Source organism: Dendrobates tinctorius, unplaced genomic scaffold (genome assembly GCF_039654945.1).
Source record: "Dendrobates tinctorius isolate UK_male_01 unplaced genomic scaffold, ASM3965494v1 ptg000003l, whole genome shotgun sequence".
Taxonomy (NCBI): Eukaryota; Metazoa; Chordata; class Amphibia; order Anura; family Dendrobatidae; genus Dendrobates; species Dendrobates tinctorius.
Window position 1 is genome coordinate 48,202,570 of NW_027361671.1, and position 20,814 is coordinate 48,223,383.

Genomic DNA, 20,814 nt, shown 5'->3' on the forward strand with positions numbered 1-20,814 from the left:
CAGCAAATCAATTTGCCATGAATTACAAACACTGCAAAACCTCCAATTTTGTATGTAACACTCTGAGGTCTCCTAGGACTATACTGAACCCATTTCAAGCTCTTTTAACACAATAAATAAGTAAATGGATGGTAACTTCTGTTAACCTGATGAATAACGCATTGAACTGACATAATTTTTATGCTTTTTAATACACAAAATTATCGATTTTGAAGGGCAGATCACTGAAATGCCAGTGTGTATACACAGGCAGTGTACACAGAAGAAGCCATGGCTTTTTGGTAAGTGGTGGTCCAAAAATTATACTTGTTTTGGGAGTAGCAACAGGTTTGTTGTTTGTTAAAGGGGTTGGCCACTACTTTACATGTGCTAATTTTGTGAACTTACTCACATGGACAAGCATTTCACTAAATACTTAGCTTTTTCAAATCCTTGCTGTAATGTGAGCTGCTCTTCTGGCCACATGATCTTTGGCTGAGAATCTCAGGCTTCCCGTAATGTCATGTCAGATTCTCCCTCACTCGGGCTCTGGAAACTGACCAGATGGGCCGGTCTTGTTGCATGTGTGGGCGTGGCTTGCCACATAAGTGGGCGGGCTGCATTCAGCTGATCTCACTTGGTATCTGTGAATTCTGCCCACTCTCCCTGCAGACACAGCTCTCTCTTCTATCTGAATGCAAACTGCAGGGTGTACATACTGTATATACATGTACACACACTGCTGTATATCCTGTGTAATGTACAGTATATACACCCTGCTGTATTCCCATTATAATGTGAATACATTCAGATCTTTTACTATTTCAGATGAAATAAGCACTGAACACATCACCTTTTTATAAGTAAATAAAGGTGCTATTGGTTCCCAATTTAAAAAAAAAACAAAAATTTTGTTTACTATACTTTCTTTGGTATGTGTGTATCAATGGCAGGTAATAGGAAATTCCCTGAAGCCCTCACTGTGTTACCGAGGTTTTGTCTCTCAGACAATTTTGAGTGTTCGTGATAGATTTTTTCATGCTGATTTCAGAAATGACTTCAGATTTTTCCTATCACGTAAGGTTTCTGAGAAATTATACGAAACATTATAATATTCTGTTATAATTCTGAAAACTCATATATGAACTTTTTCTTAAACAGTATATTGTGAATTTTCCACTGAAAAAACATAAATCGCTGATCTACACATATGCAAGCAAGTATTATGCGATTCCGCGCAGGCGCAGTGAATCATTCGGCCGACCGTGTACGGAGCATACCACATCTCCTGGGCAAGGGAGGAATCAAAAGAATATACTGACATACTTAGAGCATGGCTGAATGGACCACGACCTTCAATGCCGTTTGCTGTCCCAACGATATGGAGAGAACAGAGAGATCATGTAACATATTGCTACTTCTGCCTTACAAATGTAACAGGATATTCAGCAAAGAACAAGAAATCAATAGAATATCCTAATCTTCCTTCAGCCATAAGACCAGTGCCACACGATGAAAGTCTTTGTGTTCCAAAGCCGCCCAGAGTATGGACAATGGAGGACGACGAAGATGAACTAACAATGTCAGTGGACAATGAAACTGCTGCAGACTCATACTTTGAGCCTTCTACATCTAATCCACATCTGTTCAGTCAAGCTGGATGGCCTCACTCTGGGATTCTGGGAGGCTTCTTATAGCCTCATTGTGGGGTCATTCCTCGTCACTTATACTTTGACCCTTGGCCGAGTGTTGTGCCTGTACTTGTGCTTTGTGCCTGTGCTACTTAATGTTTGACTGGTTCTGATCTGGTTCTGTCCCTGTTTAAGAGTTCCGCCTGCCCCTTCTGTACTGCACTGCCATCCCAGTGTATGACCCCTTGGCTATGTACTGACCTCCCTCTGCCTGCTCCTTCTGTACTACGCTGCCATCTCTGTGTATGACCCCTTGGCTACCTCCTGGCCTCCCTCTGCCTGCTCCTTCTGTACTGCGCCGCCCTCTCCGTGCATGACCCTCTGGTTTGTCCAACCTGAGTTTATCCTCCGGAGCCACCGCTTTATACCCCCAGGACAGCCGTCTCCCAGCAGTGCTCCGCGGTAATCCCACCTCCTCCTGTGACGCTCGGTCACATGACCACAGGTCCTGCTGCTAGTAGATATCTCAGCATCCAGCCTCACTGCGGCACTCCGGTCTCGTCTGCCTGAACTCCTGCACAGTGCCAGACCTCGGGCTCCCTCGTAGCGGCGGGTGAGTTACCCTGTTCAGCTGTGGGAAGTCGCCAGCGCTGACAGGGTTGGGATAGATATACCATATATTGTTGATTTATTTAGTCACTCTGCGAAAACCTGGTTGCTGGACAGAAGAATGTTAGACATAATGGTCTTGTTGATCCAGCAAACATATTTCTCCCTCCTTTGCATATTAAACTTGGGCTCAAGAAGAATTTTGTCAAAGGAATGAACAAAGAATCGGAAGCCTTTTCTTACTTGCGAGAGAAATTTCCAAGAATAAGAGATGCAAAGATTGAAGAAGGTATTTTTATTGGCCCTCAAATCAGAGATATAATGAATCACATTAGCTTTGATGTTCTTTTCGAAGGTGCTGAACAAGTGGCATGGAGAGCCTTTAAAGATGTGACCTTCAACTTCCTTGGCAACAGCAGGGCACCGAACTTTGAACAACTCGTGGACAACATGCTCACACCATATCATTTGATGAAATGAAATATATCACTAAAAATGCATTTTCTACATTCTCACTTGGACTTCTTTCCTGACAATCTTGGTGCCGTTAGAGATGAACACGGAGAATGATTTCACCAAGACATTGCACTGATGGAAAAAAGGTACCAGGGAAAATGGAGTACGTCAATGCTGGCTGACTATTGCTGTAACCTTATTCGAGAAGCATCTGACACGGATTATAAACGAAAGTCGTCTGCAAAACACTTTTGAACAATTGCTTTTACTACTGACATCGATGCACATGTATGTAGTGTCTTGGACGTCATAATGTAGACGCTAAACTGTTGTTTCTTAACCCCTTACTGCCAGATGATGGAATAGTACGTCAGCTGGCAGTATCTTCCGCTTTGAGTTGGGCTCCGGTGGTGAGCCTACCTCAAAGCTGTGACATGTCAGCTGTTTTTAACAGCTGACATGTGCCCGCAATAGGCGCGAGTGGAATCGCGATCTGCCCGTGCCTATTAAGTAGTTAAGTGCTGCTGTCAAACTCTGACAGCGGGCATTTAAATGCACTTCCGGACGCCGGTCTGGAAATACGCACAGCGAAGACCCCCTCACGTGATCGAGGGTCATCGCTGCGTTGCCATCACAACCAGAGGTCTCCTTGAGACCTCTATGGTTTTTGATGGCAGATTGCTATGAGTGCCACCCTGTGGTTGGTGCTCATAGCAAGCCTGTAATTCTGCTGCATAGAGGTTGCAGAGGTGATCGCGCTATGGCAACTTCTAGCCTCCTGTGGAGGCTATTGAAGCATGCCAAAAGTAAAAAAAAGAGTGTTTAAAAATATAAATAAATATACAACAAAACATAAATGTTCAAATCACCCCCCTTTTGCCCCAATCAAAATAAAACAATAAAAAATCAAACCTACACATATTTGTTATCGCTGCGTTCAGAATCGCCTGATCTATCAACAAAAAAATAGTTAACCTGATCACTAAACGGCGTAGCGATAAAAAAGATCAAAACGCCAGAATTACATTTTTTTGGTTGCCGCGACATTGCATTAAAATGCAAAGAACGTATCTGCAAAACAGTGTATCATTAAAAACATCAGCTCGGCATGCAAAAAATAAGCCCACATCCAACTCGAGATCACGAAAAATGGAGACGCTACGGCTCTAGGAAAATTGCCCAATTTTTTTTTTTTTAAGCAAACTTTGATATTTTTTTCACCACTTAGATAAAAGAGAACCTAGACATGTTTGGAGTCTATGAACTTGTAATGACCTGGAGAGTCATAATGACAGGTCAATTTTAGCATTTAGTGAACCTAGCAAAAAAGCCAAACAAAAAACAAGTGTGGGATTTCACTTTTTTTGCAATTTCACCGCACTTGGAATTTTTTTCCCGTTTTTGAGTACATGACATGGTAAAACCAATGGTGTCGTTCAAAAGTACAACTCGTCCCGCAAAAAATAAGCCCTCACACGGCCATATTGATGGAAAAATAAAAAAAGTTATGGCTCTGGAAAAAGGGGAGCGAAAAATGAAAACAAACAAAAAAAAAAATCGAAAAAAGCTCCAGTCATGAAGGGGTTAAAAACCTTACGTGATACAGACGTTTGGAGCACATATTCGTGTTCAGCATATCAAAATCTATAAGATACAATAACATTTTCTCAGGGGACAAAAACTTCCCTGAAAGTTGTTGCGCAGTGTTATGTATTGTATAATAATTTTCCAGAAATAAAACTTTATTAGAATTATCATATCAATTTCCATATAATGCAGCTGAAATATGTATTGAACACGCTTACTGAAATTTAATTAATATTTCATACAAAAGCCTCCTGTATGAAGAAACTAGTCGCATGCATTGCTCAGGTGTAATTTTGGCCAATTTTTCCACACTAGCTATATTTTCTTTTTATGAAACCGTTTGAGAGTTTCATTGGCTGTGTGTTTGGGATCACTGTCATGTTGAAATGTCCACCCTCATTTCATTGTCATCATCTTGGTAGATGGCAAAAGAGTTTTATCAAGAATGCCTCTGTGCCTTTTGGCTTCCAAAATTGGTGTGTATTATGGCATCCAAAGAGTTTAATTTTGGTCTCATCTGACCAGATTGTATTCTCCAGGTATTTCAGATTCGTGTTTAACCCCTTAACGACCGCCGATACGCCTTTTAACGGCGGTAATTAAGGGTACTAAAACCACAGCGCCGTTAATTCACGGCGCTGTGATTTAAGTGAATAGCGCCCCCCAGTGTCGGATTTTCTCCGGGGTCTCGGCTGCCAAAGGTAGCCGAGACCCCAGAGAACATGAATCGGTCAGTTTTTACTGACCCCCGCTTTTGCGATCGCCGTTATTAACCCTATAACGGTGACCGCAAAAAAAAAGCCGCGATTTTACATTTAATTTCTCTCTCCTCTGATGTGATTGCACATCAGAGGAGAGAGAAATCGGGTCCCCGATCCCCCCCCGGTACCTCTCCGTGGCCCTCCGTCCCCTCCCGGTGGTCCCACGTCCCGCCGGCATCCTCCGATGGGCGCCGCCATCTTGAAAATTATTTATTTTGATCACATTATTATTATTTTGATCACTATGATAAACGATCATAGTGATCAAAATAAAAAAAAAATAGTACATAACCCCCCTGTTTATCACTCCCATATAGGCCAATATAATGAAATAAAGAAAATATTTTTTTTTTCAGTTTTCCATTAGGGTTAGGGTAGGGTTAGGGCTAGGGTTAGGGTTAGGGTTAGGGTAGGGTTAGGGCTAGGGTTAGGGCTAGGGTTAGGGTAGGGTTAGGGCTAGGGTTAGGGTTAGGGTTGGGCTAGGGTTAGGGTTAGGGTTGGGCTAGGGTTAGGGTTGGGCTAGAGTTGGGCTAGGGTTGGGCTAGGGTTAGGGCTAGGGTTAGGCTAGGGTTAGGGTTAGGGTTGTGCTAGGGCTAGGGCTGGGCTAGGGTTAGGGCTCGGGTCACGACTAGGGTTAGAATTAGGGTTAGGGCGAACTAGAATTAGGGTTAGAATTAGGATTAGGGATTAGGGTTGGGATTAGGGTTAGGGTTGGGATTAGGGTTAGGGGTGTGTTGGGGTTAGGGTTGGAGCAAGAATTGAGGGGTTTCCACTATTTGCCAACTTTGGGGGTCTAAAAATTGGGGTCTAAAAAAATCACTTTTGTGGAAATAAAAAAAGACTTTTTATTTTCACGGCTCTGCGTTTATAAACTTTTGTGAAGCGCTTGGGGGTTCAAAGTGCTCACCACACATCTAGATAAGTTCCTTAGGGGGTCTAATTTCCAAAATGGGGTCACTTGTGGGGGGTTTCCACTGTTTAGGCCCATCAGGGGCTCTGCAAGCGCAACATGTTGCCCGCAGACCATTCCATCAAAGTCTGCATTCCAAAATGGCACTCCTTCCCTTCCGAGCTCTACCATGCGCCCAAACAGTGGTTCCCCCCCACATATGGGGTATCGGCGTACTCAGGACAAATCGCATAACAACTGTGTGGGTATGATTTCTCCTGTTACCCTTGTAAAAATAAAAATTTGGGGGCGAAAAGATCATTTTTGTGGAAAAAAAATGGATTTTTTATTTTCACGGCTCTACGTTATAAACTTCTGTGAAGCACTTGAAGGTTCAAAGTGCTCACCACACATCTAGATAAGTTCCTTAATGGGTTTAGTTTCCAAAATGGGGTCACTTGTGGGGGGTTTCCACTGTGTAGGCCCATCAGGGGCTCTGCAAGCGCAACATGATGCCCGCAGACCATTCCATCAAAGTCTGCATTCCAAAATGGCACTCCTTCCCTTCCGAGCTCTCCCATGCGCCCAAACAGTGGTTCCCCCCCACATATGGGGTATCGGCGTACTCAGGACAAATCGCATAACAACTGTGCGGGTATGATTTCTCCTGTTACCCTTGTAAAAATAAATATTTGGGGGCGAAAAGATCATTTTTGTGGAAAAAAAATGGATTTTTTATTTTCACTTCTCTACGTTATAAACTTCTGTGAAGCACTTGAAGGTTCAAAGTGCTCACCACACATCTAGATAAGTTCCTTAATGGGTCTAGTTTCCAAAATGGGGTCACTTGTTGGAGGTTTCAACTGTTTAGGCACATTAAGGGCTCTCCGAACGCAACATGGCATCCGATCGCAATTCCAGCCAATTCTGCGTTGAAAAAGTCAAACGGCGCTCCATCCCTTGCGAGCTCTGCCGTGTGCTGAAAAAGTGGTTTACCCCCACATATAGGGTATCAGCGTATTCAGGAGAAATTGTTCAACAAATTGTGTGGTTGATTTTCTCTTTTAACACTTATGAAAATAAAAAAAATTGGTTCTGAAGTAAATTTTTTGCAAAAAAAAGTTAAATGTTAATTTTTTCCTTCCACATTGCTTTAGTTCCTGTGAAGCACTTAAAGGGTTAATAAACTTCTTGAATGTGGTTTTGAGCACCTTGAGGGGTCTAGTGTTTAGAATGGTGCCACTTTTGGGTATTTTCTGTCATGTACACCCCTCAAAATGACTTTAAATATGATGTGGTCCCTAAAAAAATGGTTTTGTAAATTTTGTTGTAAAAATGAGAAATCGCTGGTCAACTTTTAACCCTTATAACTTCCTAACAAAAAAAAATTTTGCGTCCAAAATTGTGCTGATGTAAAGTAGACAAGTGGGAAATGTTATTTATTAAGAAATTTGTGTGACACATCTCTCTGATTTGAGGGCATAAAAATTTAAAGTTTTAAAATTGCAAAATTTTCAAAATTTTCGCCATATTTCCGTTTTTTTCATAAATAAACACAAGACTTATCGAATAAATTTTACCACTAACATGAAGTACAATATGTCTCGAAAAAACAATCTTAGAATCAGTGGGATCCATTAAAGCGTTCCAGAGTTATAACCTCATAAAGGGACAGTGGTCAGAATTGTAAAAATTGGCCTGGTCATTAAGCTGCAAACTGGCTCTGTCGCTAAGGGGTTAAATGTTTTTGAACAAACTTTAAGGCTGAGTTCACACGTGGCGTTTTTTTCGCGCTTCCACGGCGATTTTGCCACGAAAAATAAGCATCCCATGCATTCCTATGGGATTCCGCAATGCTGTGCTAATGCTGCGGTTTTTACCGCGGCGGAATCGCTTCGCGGTAAAAACCGCAGCATGCTCATTAATTTGCGGAATCGTGGCGATCCCGCACCCATAGGAATGCATTGTTCCGCTTATTTCCCGCATGTGGCTGTGCACACCATGCGGAAAGTAAGCAGAACAATTGCGGATGGTACCCATGGTCCGGGCTTTGGGTACCATATCCCTGTAAAAAATAGAATTTAAAATAAAAAATATTGTTATTCTCACCCTCCGGCGTCCCGCGCAGCCTTCCCGCTTCTCTTCATGCTCTCGTTCCCAGTAGTCCTTTGCGAAAATGCTCGCGATGACGTCCATTCTCGCGGGATCGCGAAGTCTCGCGGTCATTCGCGAGACGCCGCGATCCCGCGAGAACTGACGTCATCGCGGGCATTTTCGCAAAGGATTACTGGGAACGGATGCGCGGGACGTCGGAGGGTGAGAATAACACCGTTTTTTATTTTTTTTTTTACATTCTATATTTTACTACTGATGCCGCATAGGCAGCCTCAGTAGTAAAAAGTTGGTCACACTCGTCAAACACTATGTTTGACGAGTGTGACCAACCTGTCAATCAGTTCTCCAAGCAATGCTACAGATCGCTTGGAAAATGCTAGCATTTTGCAAGCTAATTACGCTTGCAAAATGCTAGTTTTTCCGCGGGAAAATCGCGGGAATTTAAAATGCGATTTTCCCACGGACTGGAATTCCGGAATTCTCGCGGTAATTTCCGCGAGAGTTCCGGTACGTGTGCACTTAGCCTAAATGTGCTTGGATATGCTTTTTGTTCAGCAATGGAGTCTTGCATGGTGACGTGCTCACTGGAACCTTCAGTGGTTTAGAAATTCCTCTGTAACCAATGCCTAAAAGTTAATGCCATACCACCAAAGACACCAGCTTTAAAAGCAATGTCATACACTAAACACAAACCTTACACTAAAGGCTGAATGTACTTGCTATGTCCATGGAACAACTACTATGGATTTGTCATCATATGGACACATGCTAAACTTTTATAACACATATGGTAAGTGTAATTTACTTGCTGTCTCTCTAACCTTAATATTTGCTACAGTGTAGCTAGAGGCTTATGGCTCAGTGGTTAGCACTGTTGCTTTGCTGGTGCTGTAGTCCTGGGTTCAAATCCCACTAAAGACAACACCAGCAAGGAGTTTACACGTTCTTCCTAAGCTTGCTTGAGTTTCGTGCCAAGGACATACTGCTAGGGAATTTAGATTGTGAGCCCCGATGAGGACAGCAGTGATAATGTATATAACATGCTGTGGAATATGGTGGTGCTATACAAGCAAAGCATAATAATAATGCTTTCAATTGATTGTTTTTCCTTTATATATGACAGACAAATCAACATTCAAAGAATCACCTAAAAAGTTTGCCTGGTTTAAATCGTATACCGTATTTAAATATTGTTGACCCCATGTGATCAGCAGATCCCAAAAAATCTCAGTGCATGGAGGGATAATGTGGTATTCTTAGGAAAAGCACAATAAAAATTATGGTTTTACTTGCTGAGTTACTGCAGGTCTTGTAAAATTGTGGAGTGCTCATTTCAATCAGTAAGTATTGAAGTCTGTCTTAGGCCAGTTTCACACGTCAGTGTCTCCGGTACGTGTGGTGACAGTTTTCTCACATACCGGAGACACTGAGACACGTAGACCCATTCAAATTAATGTGTCTATGCACATGTCAGCGCGTTTTCATGGACCGTGTGTCCGTATACAAAACACGCTGACATGTCCGTTTTCACCCAGACACACGGGCCGTAAAACGTGCTGCACACGTGCACACGGAGAACAGTGCACACTGTCCTCTGTGTGCATGGAGGGGCGCCGGGGAAGTAGCGCTACTATAAGCCGCTGTTCCCCGGGGGCTGGTGCTAAAACCAGCTGTCATCCATTCTCCCCTGCTCTGCCGGTGAGCAGATGAGAATGAATGAATGAGAAACTGACCTGCTGTGACCTCCGGACCATGGAAGAATGCAAGTGATGAGGTAACGGCAGTTCAAGCTCTGATTCAGTGATCTCATCACTTGCATTCTTCCATGGTCCGGCGTTCACAGCAGGTCAGTTTTTCATTCATTCATTCTCCTCTGCTCGCACTGATCGCAGCAGAGCAGGGGAGAATAGATGACAGCCGGCTTCAGCTCCAGCTGCTGGCGGACAGCGGTTCACAGTAGCGCTTCTTCCCGGCTGCCGTCCGTGTGGTCCTGATGCGGCACACGGGTGGCACATGGTTGCCACAGGTGTGCTGCACGTAGTACACGCACGGACACTGATGTCTCCAGGACTGGTTTGTTTTTCTGGTGCCGGAAATATGAGGATGTGTGAAACTGGCCTTAGACCTCGCACTCATCTGTGTGCAAAAATTTTTGATTTCTTATTCTAATCCAGAAAAGTGGGATTAGTGTCATGGAGTACAATGTGATTTTTCTCACATAGCATCTCTATGACATCCATATGACATGCATCTTTTTTCTCTCCAACTATTATTCTACCATCATTTCCAGGACCATTTACAGTGTTCTATGCTACAGAATGGTAATGTATCAGTAAAAATCGGACGGCATACGCATAGTCCCTGGTTCTTTTTTTTCTCTCACCCATTGACGAGTTTCGTCCGATATACGCGGCCACTAGCAGTATGCTGCAATTATTTTCTTATCCAGAGTCCACCTGAGGAAAAACTTGAGAAAACAAAAAGCAAAAAACACAAATATCCTGAACTAAAAGTAAAAAATATACTGCAAATAATGCATAAAGGTAATAATAATAATAAGGGTATTTAGTAAACATAATTTTGATCAAAATAATGTACAAGCCATCCCACCACGTCACGGCAACCCTTGTGGGACAGTCCCTACTCTAGTATTTAAAACCTTTTCACTTGCCAAGTGGCGTGAATGTGAATAAGGGTCGAGCGGCTAAACCACTTGTAACAGATTAGGCCAGACAGGATGGCTTTCCCAGCTCAGAAAGAGGGCGGTCACACCCATATATGCACTGAATGCACAATGAAATGAATAAAAAACAAATCTGAACTGAGAAAAGTAAGTTAATGTGTATGCACAATGTAAGTGCATATTAACACATGACCATTAACCAGAGAAAACAAAAAGCAAAAAACACAAATATCCTGAACTAAAAGTAAAAAATATACTGCAAATAATGCATAAAGGTAATAATAATAATAAGGGTATTTAGTAAACATAATTTTGATCAAAATAATGTACAAGCCATCCCACCACGTCACGGCAACCCTTGTGGGACAGTCCCTACTCTAGTATTCTAGTACTCTAGCCACTGTGCTCAAAGGCTGCGATCAGGAGTGGTGCATGAATGTTTTCCACCGGCTCCCAGGTCCGAGCCTCGGGACCATGACCCTTCCAGTCCACCAAATAAAATTTTTTGCCACGGACAAACCTGCGCCCCACGATGGCGTTAACCTCAAACTCATCAGACGATAAGTCTGATGACCCAGCAGATGACTCAGAAAACTGGACCATGTGAACTGGTTTGAGGAGGGACACATGGAACACGTCCGAAATGGCCAAATGTGGAGGAAGAGCCAGGCGGTAGACCACCGAGCTAAGTCGCTCGAGGACCTTGAATGGTCCAATGTATCGCGGTGCGAACTTGGGAGACTCGACCCGCAGTTTAATGTTTCGGGTGGAGAGCCATACCATGTCGCCAGGGGAGAAGCTTGGCGCGGGCCGCGATGCGTGTCGGCGGACGCCCTCATCCTTTCTTTAGATGCCCGGATAGCATCCTGAGTGTGATCCCAAATGTCCCGGGCCTCCACTGCCCAGTCTGCCACCCTGGAGTCGGTGGAGGACACTGGCATCGGGACAGGGATGCGTGGATGTTGACCATAGTTTAGGAGAAAGGGCGTCTGACCAGTGGAATCAGCCACCGCATTGTTTAGGGCAAATTCAGCCCAAGGTAGCAAGGATGCCCAGTCATCCTGCCTGGCAGAGACAAAGTGACGTAAATAGGTGACCAAGGTCTGATTGGCTCTCTCGACCAAGCCATTCGTCTCGGGATGGTAAGCGGAGGATAGATTTAGCTCGATGCTGAGTAAACTGCAGAGCTCCCTCCAAAACAGAGACGCAAACTGGGGACCGCGGTCACTCACAATTTTGTCCGGCATGCCATGTAAACGGAATATGTGCTTAATGAACAATGTGGCCAGACCTCGAGCGGAAGGCAGGCGTGCGAGTGGCACCAGATGCACCATTTTAGAAAAATGGTCGGTGACCACCCAGATGACCGTACTGCCACCAGACTTGGGCAGGCCAACTATGAAATCCATGCCAACCATCTCCCAAGGTCTATCCGCCACTGGCAGGGGAAACAACAGCCCCGCCGGCCTCTGTCTAGAGGGTCTGTTCCGAGCACACGACACACATGCTTGCACGTATTCCTTGACATCTCGAGCCATATGTGGCCACCAATATGACCTTGCCAGGAGTTCGGCGGTCCGTTTATTACCAAAATGGCCACCCACCCTGGAGGCATGTGCCCAGGCGAGGACCTCCGGCTGTAGCTGAGGAGGCACCAAGGTCTTGCCTGGTGGTACCGACTCGAGAGCAACTGGGGCCACGGTCGTAAAACTCTCCGGCGGGAGAATTAACCGAGGCTCAGCTTCTCCTTCTTCCGCTGAGACCACTGAACGTGAGAGAGCATCCGCACGGACGTTCTTCTCTCCAGAGAGGTAGTGGAGGGTGAAGCGGAATCGGGAAAAGAAGAGCGACCACCTGGCCTGACGGGAATTCAGGCGTTGGGCCGTCTGTAGATAGACCAGGTTTTTATGGTCCGTATATACCTGAAAGGGAAACCGGGCTCCCTCCAGGAGATGTCTCCACTCAGAAAAAGCCAACTTCATGGCTAGCAGCTCCCTGTCGCCGATGGAGTAATTTTTCTCCGGCGGAGAGAAGGTCTTGGAATAGAAGAAGCAGGGATGCTTCCGACCTTGAGCATCCTTTTGATAAAGGACTGCTCCTGCACCGACGGAAGAAGCGTCTACCTCAAGGATAAACGGCTTATCCACATCGGGACGATGTAATATGGGAGCGCCAGCAAAATGTGATTTTATAGCCGAGAAGGCCTTGGAGACTTGTTCTGACCAAGCATTGGGGTTAGCTCCTTTCTTGGTGAGAGCAACCAAAGGAGCCACCAGTGTGGAAAAGTGTGGTATGAACTGGCGGTAGTAATTCACGAACCCCAAAAAGCGCTGCACCGCTTTGAGGGAATTGGGTTCCTGCCAGTCCATTACCGCTTGTAGTTTGGCAGGATCCATGGCCAGCCCCTGGGCCGAGATGATATAGCCCAGGAACGGCAAGGACTCCTGCTCAAACTGGCACTTCTCCAGCTTGGCAAATAGCGAGTTCGCCCGCAGACGGTCGAAGACCCTGCAGACGTCTCTCCGGTGGGTGGTCAAATCTGGCGAAAAGATGAGTATGTCATCCAGATAGACCACCACCAAGGTAGAGAGCATGTCGCGGAAGACGTCGTTGACAAAGTCTTGGAAGACAGCTGGCGCATTACAAAGGCCAAAGGGCATAACCAGGTATTCGTAATGGCCATCCCTGGTATTAAAAGCTGTCTTCCATTCGTCTCCTTCGCGAATGCGGATCAGGTTGTATGCACCCCGCAGATCTAATTTAGTAAAGATCCGGGCCCCCCGCAACCTGTCAAATAACTCCGAGATCAACGGCAGGGGGTATTTGTTTTTAACCGTGATAGCATTGAGACCTCGGTAGTCAATGCAGGGGCGTAACTCTCCGTTCTTCTTCTGTACAAAGAAGAACCCTGCACCAGCCGGTGACACAGATTTTCTGATGAAACCCCTAGCCAGGTTCTCCCGGATATATTGGGACATAGCCTCCATCTCAGGGAGTGATAAGGGGTAAACACAGCCCCGGGGAGGCTCTGTGCCTGGCAGGAGATAAATCTGGCAATCATAGGAACGGTGCGGCGGGAGCGTCTCCGCAGACTTCTTAGAGAAGACGTCCGCGTACTGGTGGTAGGGTTTGGGGAGCGCGGAGAGATCCGCAGGCACTTCAGTGGAAGCCACCTGAACGCTGCCCCTCAGGCACCTTCCCTCACAGTCCTTGCCCCAGCCCAGTATCTTCCACGAAGCCCAGTCAATATGAGGGGAGTGGTAACGAAGCCAGGGAACTCCGAGGAGCACCTGATCGATACCATTGGGCATAATAAGCAGGGACAGAGTCTCCTGATGTGAGGGTGAAATAGAGAGTCCGAGTGGGGCTGTCTGATGGGTCACCTGATATGGTAACGGTGCCCCATTTACCACCCTAATGGTCGGAGGTTGGGAGAGTAACACCAGAGGGATAGCGTGTCTCTGGGCAAAAGTCGAGGACATAAAGTTCCCCTCGGCCCCGGAATCCAGGGTGACCTCTGCCTCCCAGGTGGAGGACCCACTATCTAATGTACCCCGGAACACCGGTTTGGGTGAAAAGGGTCCCACCTTGGATTGACCACCACCTACGGCCACTGAACGTGGTCGTCTTTTCGGCCGCTGAGGGCATGTGCCAGCCGAGTGGCCAAACTGTCGGCACTGATAACAGCGCACAGAGCTTCGCATCGGACGTGGCTTAGTGCCGGTGCGAGACACCTCCATAGGCTCAGAGGAAGGGAGCTCCTGTGCGGGATATATCAGCGGCTCGGTAAAGGTGGGAGCCAAATTAACCCTACGTCTGGATTGCGCTCGTTCCAACCCGCGCTCCGTGAAGCGGAGATCAATGCGGGTGGAAACGGCGATCAACTCCTCCAGACTTGTGGGAATTTCCCTAGTAGCTAGAGCATCTTTTACGTGCTCAGCCAGGCCTCTCCAAAACACCGGGACCAACACTTTGTCCGGCCACTCTATCTCGGAAGCCAGTGTCCGAAACTGGATAGCATGATGGCTAACCGAAAGTGACCCTTGTGTTAAGGATAACAGTTGGAGAGCCGTATCGTGTGTGACCCGTGGTCCCAAGAAGACTTGCTTCAGAGCCGCGAGGAACTGAGCAGCTCCCTGTACCATGGGATCATCACGTTCCCACAATGGCGTGGCCCACTGTAATGCCCGGCCAGACAACAGGGAGACAATAAATCCCACCTTAGCCCGCTCTGTAGGAAACCGTGCAGCCAGCAACTCCAGCTGAATGGAGCACTGACTAACGAATCCCCTACAGGAGGCACTATCACCCGAAAACTTATCGGGGAGCGGGAGGCGAGACATTGTCGGCAAGGGCAAAAGTGTGGGCGCACGTGAGACAGCCTCAGCGACTGTCTGAGCAGCAGCTAGCGCAGCATTCGCAGCTGAGTTGGTGCTCTCAATAGCCGCCAACCTGCTCTCCAGCTGCCGAATGTAGCGCTGCAGCTGCTGCACGTCTGCCATTGCCAGCCAGACCCTGGCGCTAGTGTAATGTTAAGGTCGGCGGAACGCACCAAATATAAATAATAGTAGGTGCGTTCGCCGCCCGGGGTCCACCGTGCGGTAGGTGACAAGACCGCTGCTGAACAATGGCAGATGCACCTGATAGGTGCGGGACTGCGCTCAGGTTAACGTCACCCGAACGCTAAGGCACAGGCCCTGTTAGCGTCACAGAGGCCTGCGTGGGGCGTCGCAGCCGCGAAGACCAATAGTTGCTGTTGCGACAGCGCAGCGGCAGAGAAAAGCCGCAAGCGTCGGCGCCGAGGACCGGGCACCGACGGACGCTAGTGTAGGTGTGGAGCAAGTGGCGTGTAGCTTGCCACAACCCTGGAGCTGACTATTCACACTCGGTCACAACTCGTAATATCAGAGGGTAGGGGTTTCATAATGAGTCAGACACCAGTCCATACATCCATCACCATACACGCACAGAATAATATACTACACTAGCGCATGGCCGAGCCGCCATGCGGGCTTTTTATAGCCATGCGCTTCCGGGACCTTCCAGTACTTTGGGAAGGACCAATCAGATCCGACATAGGACCTGCACATGTGACCCCTGCTCTCCACTGAGAGGAGAAGTTGCGGGCATGCCCAGTAGCACAGCACGAGGACTTAGCCTCTGGAGCAGTTCCCTGCAAAGCAGGTTGCGCTACCATTGCTGCACCAGAGGTGGCAGCAACATCCAGGCTCACAGAACGAGTCTGAGGGAAATGCCTGGCTCGCCGTGATTGCTGAGCAGGAGTCTAAGCGGTCGGAGGAGAATGAGAGACCGCAGGATGTCTGGCTCTGGATTCCCGCTGTGCAGTGCCAGGAATCCAACGCCTAACAGCATGTTTCTTTTCCTCCCGGCAGTGACATCTCTATAGCACAGAACGTTACATATTGCATTCTATTACTAGATGTCGAAATCATTACCTTTTGACATCTGTTTCGCCGACCTGTCTGAGATGTTGCCATGAGAGGATAAGAATGATTCCTCTCACAAGAATCCTACAAGATACATTACGGTCTGATCTCAACTGCAGCAATACACCGTGGCTTCATTTCAGAACAGAATATACTCTACTAGTAAAAGACGTATTTAAGGAGAACATGTCAGAACCTTTAACCCTCCAAGTTAATTAAATGTCTGTGTAGCTCTTTAAAAGATAAGTTAGTCAATCCTTTTATGATCCCAAAGTGCTGTTCCAGCAGAGAGAAATCCCATTTTTAAGTTGTGTCTGGAAGTTCATTGGGGCATGATGATGGACATCTCGCTTCTCACAGTGTATTCCCTATCTAACACCACCCTCCCCTGGTTGATTGATAGCTCAGTGGCCAGTGTACAACAGCAAATGACCTGTCATTCAGCCACAGGAGGGCGCTGCTAGGCAGGAAATACAGGGTGAGAAGTGAGAAGTGCATCATCACGCCCCAATGACCTTCCAGACACAATGTCAAGAGCAGTGCTGTAGCCATAAGGGATCCACTGGCTTATATTTTAAGGAGCTAAACAAACATATTAATGGCTTAGGGGGGTAGTTTCTCACAGGTTCTGTTTAATATAGTTTAGGCTTACTTGACACAATATACAGGTGCTTCTCACAAAATTAGAATATCATCAAAAAGTTTATTTATTTCAGTTCTTCAATACAAAAAGTGAAACTCATATTATATAGAGTCATTACAAACAGAGTGATCTATTTCAAGTGTTTATTTCTGTTAATGTTACATAGTAACATAGTTTTGAAGGCTGAAGGAAGACCTTATGTCCATCTAGTTCAGCCTATTTTTAGTGCAGCTGTTCTGCATTGTTGATCCTGGGGAAGGCAAAAAACCCACAGAGTAGAAGCCAATTTTCTCCATAGGGAAAAAAATTCCTTCCCCTAAGCTGGGTCAACCATCTACCTATAATATTATGTTATTCATAACCTTCTATACTGTTACTCACAAGAAAAGCATCCATTCCTTTCTTAAATTCATTCAGTGAGTTGGCCATCACCACTTCCTCAGGAAGAGAATTCCAGAGCCTCACTGCTCTTACCGTGAAGAACCCTCTTGTATGCTGGTGCAGAAATTGTCTTTCCTCCAAGCGAAGAGAATGCCCCCTTGTTCTTGTCACAGTCCTTGGTACAAACAGTTCATTGGAGAGATCTCTGTATTGCCCTCTGATATACTTGTACATATATATTAGGTCTCCCCTAAGTCTTCTCTTTTCTAGAGTAAATAGACCTAATTTTGATAACCTTTCTGGGTATTGTAGTGAACCAACTCCATTTATCATTTTAGTAGCCCACCTTGGAATCCTTTCAGGTTCAGTAATGTCTTTCTTGAGCACCGGCGTCCAAAATTGCACACAATACTCCAAGTGTGGTCTGACGAGTGATTTGTACAGAGGGAGAATTATGTTTTCATCTCGTGTCCCCAGACTTCTTCTAATGCATCCCATGACCCTATTGGCTTTGGTGGCAGCTGCCTGACACTGGGCACTCCAATTTAGCTTCTTATTGACTAAGATGCCTAAGTCTTTTTCCATGTCTGATTTCTACAGCAGTTTCCCATTTAGTAAGTAATTGTAGCATCTGTTTCTCCTTCCCATGTGCATAACCTTACACTTATCTGTGTTAAACCTCATTTGCCATTTTTCATCCCAATTCTCCAATTTACTCAAATCTGTCTGTAGTTGCAAACTGTCCTCCTTTGTGTTAACTACCTTACATAGTTTTGTATCATCTGCAAATACTGATATTTTACTGTGTAAGCCATCCACTAGATCATTAATAAATATATTAAATAGTAGGGGGCCCAATACAGACCCCTGTGGTACCCCACTAGTAACCCTGGCCCAATCTGAGTATGTACCATTAATAACCACTCTTTGTTTTCTATCACTAAGCCAGCTACCTACACATCTACACACATTTTCCCCTAGCCCAAGCTTTCTCATCTTACTTACCAATCTTTTATGTGGGACAGTGTCAAATGCTTTAGAGAAGTCGAGATAAATGACATCCAATGATTCTCCTTGGTCCATTTGAGAGCTTACATCCCCATAGAAGCTGATCAGGTTAGTTTGACAGGAGCGATCCTTCATAAATCCATGTTGATATGGAGTTAAACATTTATTAACATTGAGATATTCCATAATGGTATCCCTTAGAAACCCTTCAAAAATTTTACCCACAACAGATGTTAAACTTACTGGCCTATAGTTTCCAGGTTCCCTTTTACACCCCTTTTTGAATATTGGTACCACATTTGCTTGCCGCCAATCAAAAGGAACAGACCCTGTTTCTATAGAGTCTTTAAATATAAGGAATAGAGGCCTATCTATCACATTACTTAACTCCCTTAATACCCGAGGGTGAATGCCATCAGGGCCTGGTGTTTGTCAATTTTAATCTTACTAAGGCAGTTCTGCACTTCTTCCTGGGTTAGGCAGGTAATACTTAATGGGGAATTTACATTATCACTCTGCATTTCCCCTGGCAAATCCTTTTCCTGTGTGAACACTGTTGAGAAAAAAGTATTTAAAACATTTGCTTTTCCCACATCGCTCTCTATGATTTCACCCTCATTGTTCTTTAAAGGGCCGACACCATGAATTTTAATCTTTTTACTGTTTATATAATTAAAGAATAGTTTGGGGCTTGTTTTACTTTCCTTAGCAATGAGTCTCTCAGTTTCCACTTTTGCTAAATGTATTTGTTTTTTACACATTTTATTTTTTTCTCTATAACTTTTTAATGCTTCTTCATTGCCTTCTTGTTTTAGCTTCCTAAATGCCTTGTTCTTGTTATTTATTGCCCTTTATACATCCTTATTTAGCCACATTGGCGTTCTCCTGTTCCTAGCCCTTTTATTTCTGTACGGTATGGCTAGCTCGCAGTGGGTGTGTAAAACTGATTTAAATATTTCCCATTTATTTTCTGTGCTCCTATTTTTGAGGACATTGTCCCAATCGATTCGGCGAGGGTCCTCTCTAAGCTGATCAAACGTTGCTTTCCTGAAATTCAGCGTTTTCGTAACCCCCTTCCAGGGCACCTTACTGAAGGACAAGTGGAATTGTATTATATTGTGGTCACTGTTCCCTAGGTGCCCATCGACTCGCACTTCTGTTATTCTATCTGGCCTGTTGCTTAAAATTAAGTCCAGAAGGGCTGTCCTCTAGTTGGGTCCTGCACAAGTTGTGACAGATAATTATCCTTGGTCACTGACAGAAATTGGTTTCCTTTCTGAGATACGCAGGTTTCAGTTTCCCAGTCTATGTCGGGGTAGTTGAAGTCCCCCATAATAGTCACCTCATTGTGATTTGCTGCTTTGTCTGTTTGTTTCAATAATACATTTTCAGTGGTTTCTGTTATATTTGGTGGCTTATAACAAACCCCTATGAGGATTTTATTACTTTTCTCTCCTTGTATCTCCACCCATAGAGACTCCACCTCTTCATTTCCCTCTTGTATATCTTCTCTTAGTGTGGGCTTTAAAGTGGACTTTATATATAGACAGACTCCACCCCCTTTCCTTTTTTTACGATCCCTCCTAAACAAATCATATCCTTGCAAGTTAGCCGCCCAGTTGATGATTATGGCTTACAGCCAATGAAAACCCAAAAGTCATTATCTCAGTAAATTAGAATAATTAACAAAAAACACCTGCAAAGGCTTCCTAAGTGTTTAAAAAAGGTCCCTTAGTCTGTTTCAGTAGGCTCCACAATCATGGGGAAGATTGCTGACTTGACAGATGTCCAGAAGGCAGTCATTGAACAGAGAATGGTGTGCAGAACTATTTAAGGGTGCCAGAGTAGGTTCCTACACCGTTAACATATAACAAGAAACTCGGTGAGTATAATAAAACTTGTTTTTCTTCTCTTTCAGGTCGGACCGGGCACTTATCTACAGCATTCTGTAATGCTGTAGATAAGCCCCGAAAGGCAGTGGCCTAATCTTATAGCGGCAAAATGAGGTGACAAGTTCCCTTTAACAGAAATAAACACTAGAAATAGATCACTCTGTTTGTAATGACTATATAATATATGAGTTTCACTTTTTGAATTGAAGAACTGAAATAAATTCACTTTTTAATGATATTCTAATTCTGTGAGAAGCACCTGTATAACATACCAGTAACTAAATTATGATTGTTCAAAGGAGCGAGTCATGTGCATGTACAGAAACAGATAGATGTACATTTGAGACTATGCAACTCTCTGCCACATGATGTTGTAATAGTTGATTCTCAACCTTAAAATCTAGGAAACTATGTATTATAAATATAAGTATACATTGTACTTTGATTGAAGATGACCTGCCGATTAGTGGAATCTGCAGCTGGCGGTACATTTCCTCTGCAGCCACCATTGGTGGGAAACATAGTGTCACATGCTGTCCATTAATTTGAATTAAATACATGACTAGAAAGAGTCCGCCAGAGCTTCATTTTGTTAGCAACTACCTGTTCTTCTCCATGATAGATGTCCGTATGATATGCCCTAATAGGTAATTTGGAGATTTTAACATATTTTTTCTATATTGTGCCACAGTTTGAGTCAACTAAATAATTTGTGTTAAAAAATTATTTTCCT

General features: G+C 44.8%; 1 protein-coding gene across 2 annotated transcripts in view; it reads left to right on the forward strand.

The window, feature by feature from the left end:
* The window catches only part of CAMK4 (calcium/calmodulin dependent protein kinase IV), a 367,942-nt gene that overhangs the window by 250,568 nt on the left and 96,560 nt on the right, over positions 1-20,814 (forward strand). The gene's annotated exons all lie outside the window — the stretch shown is intronic.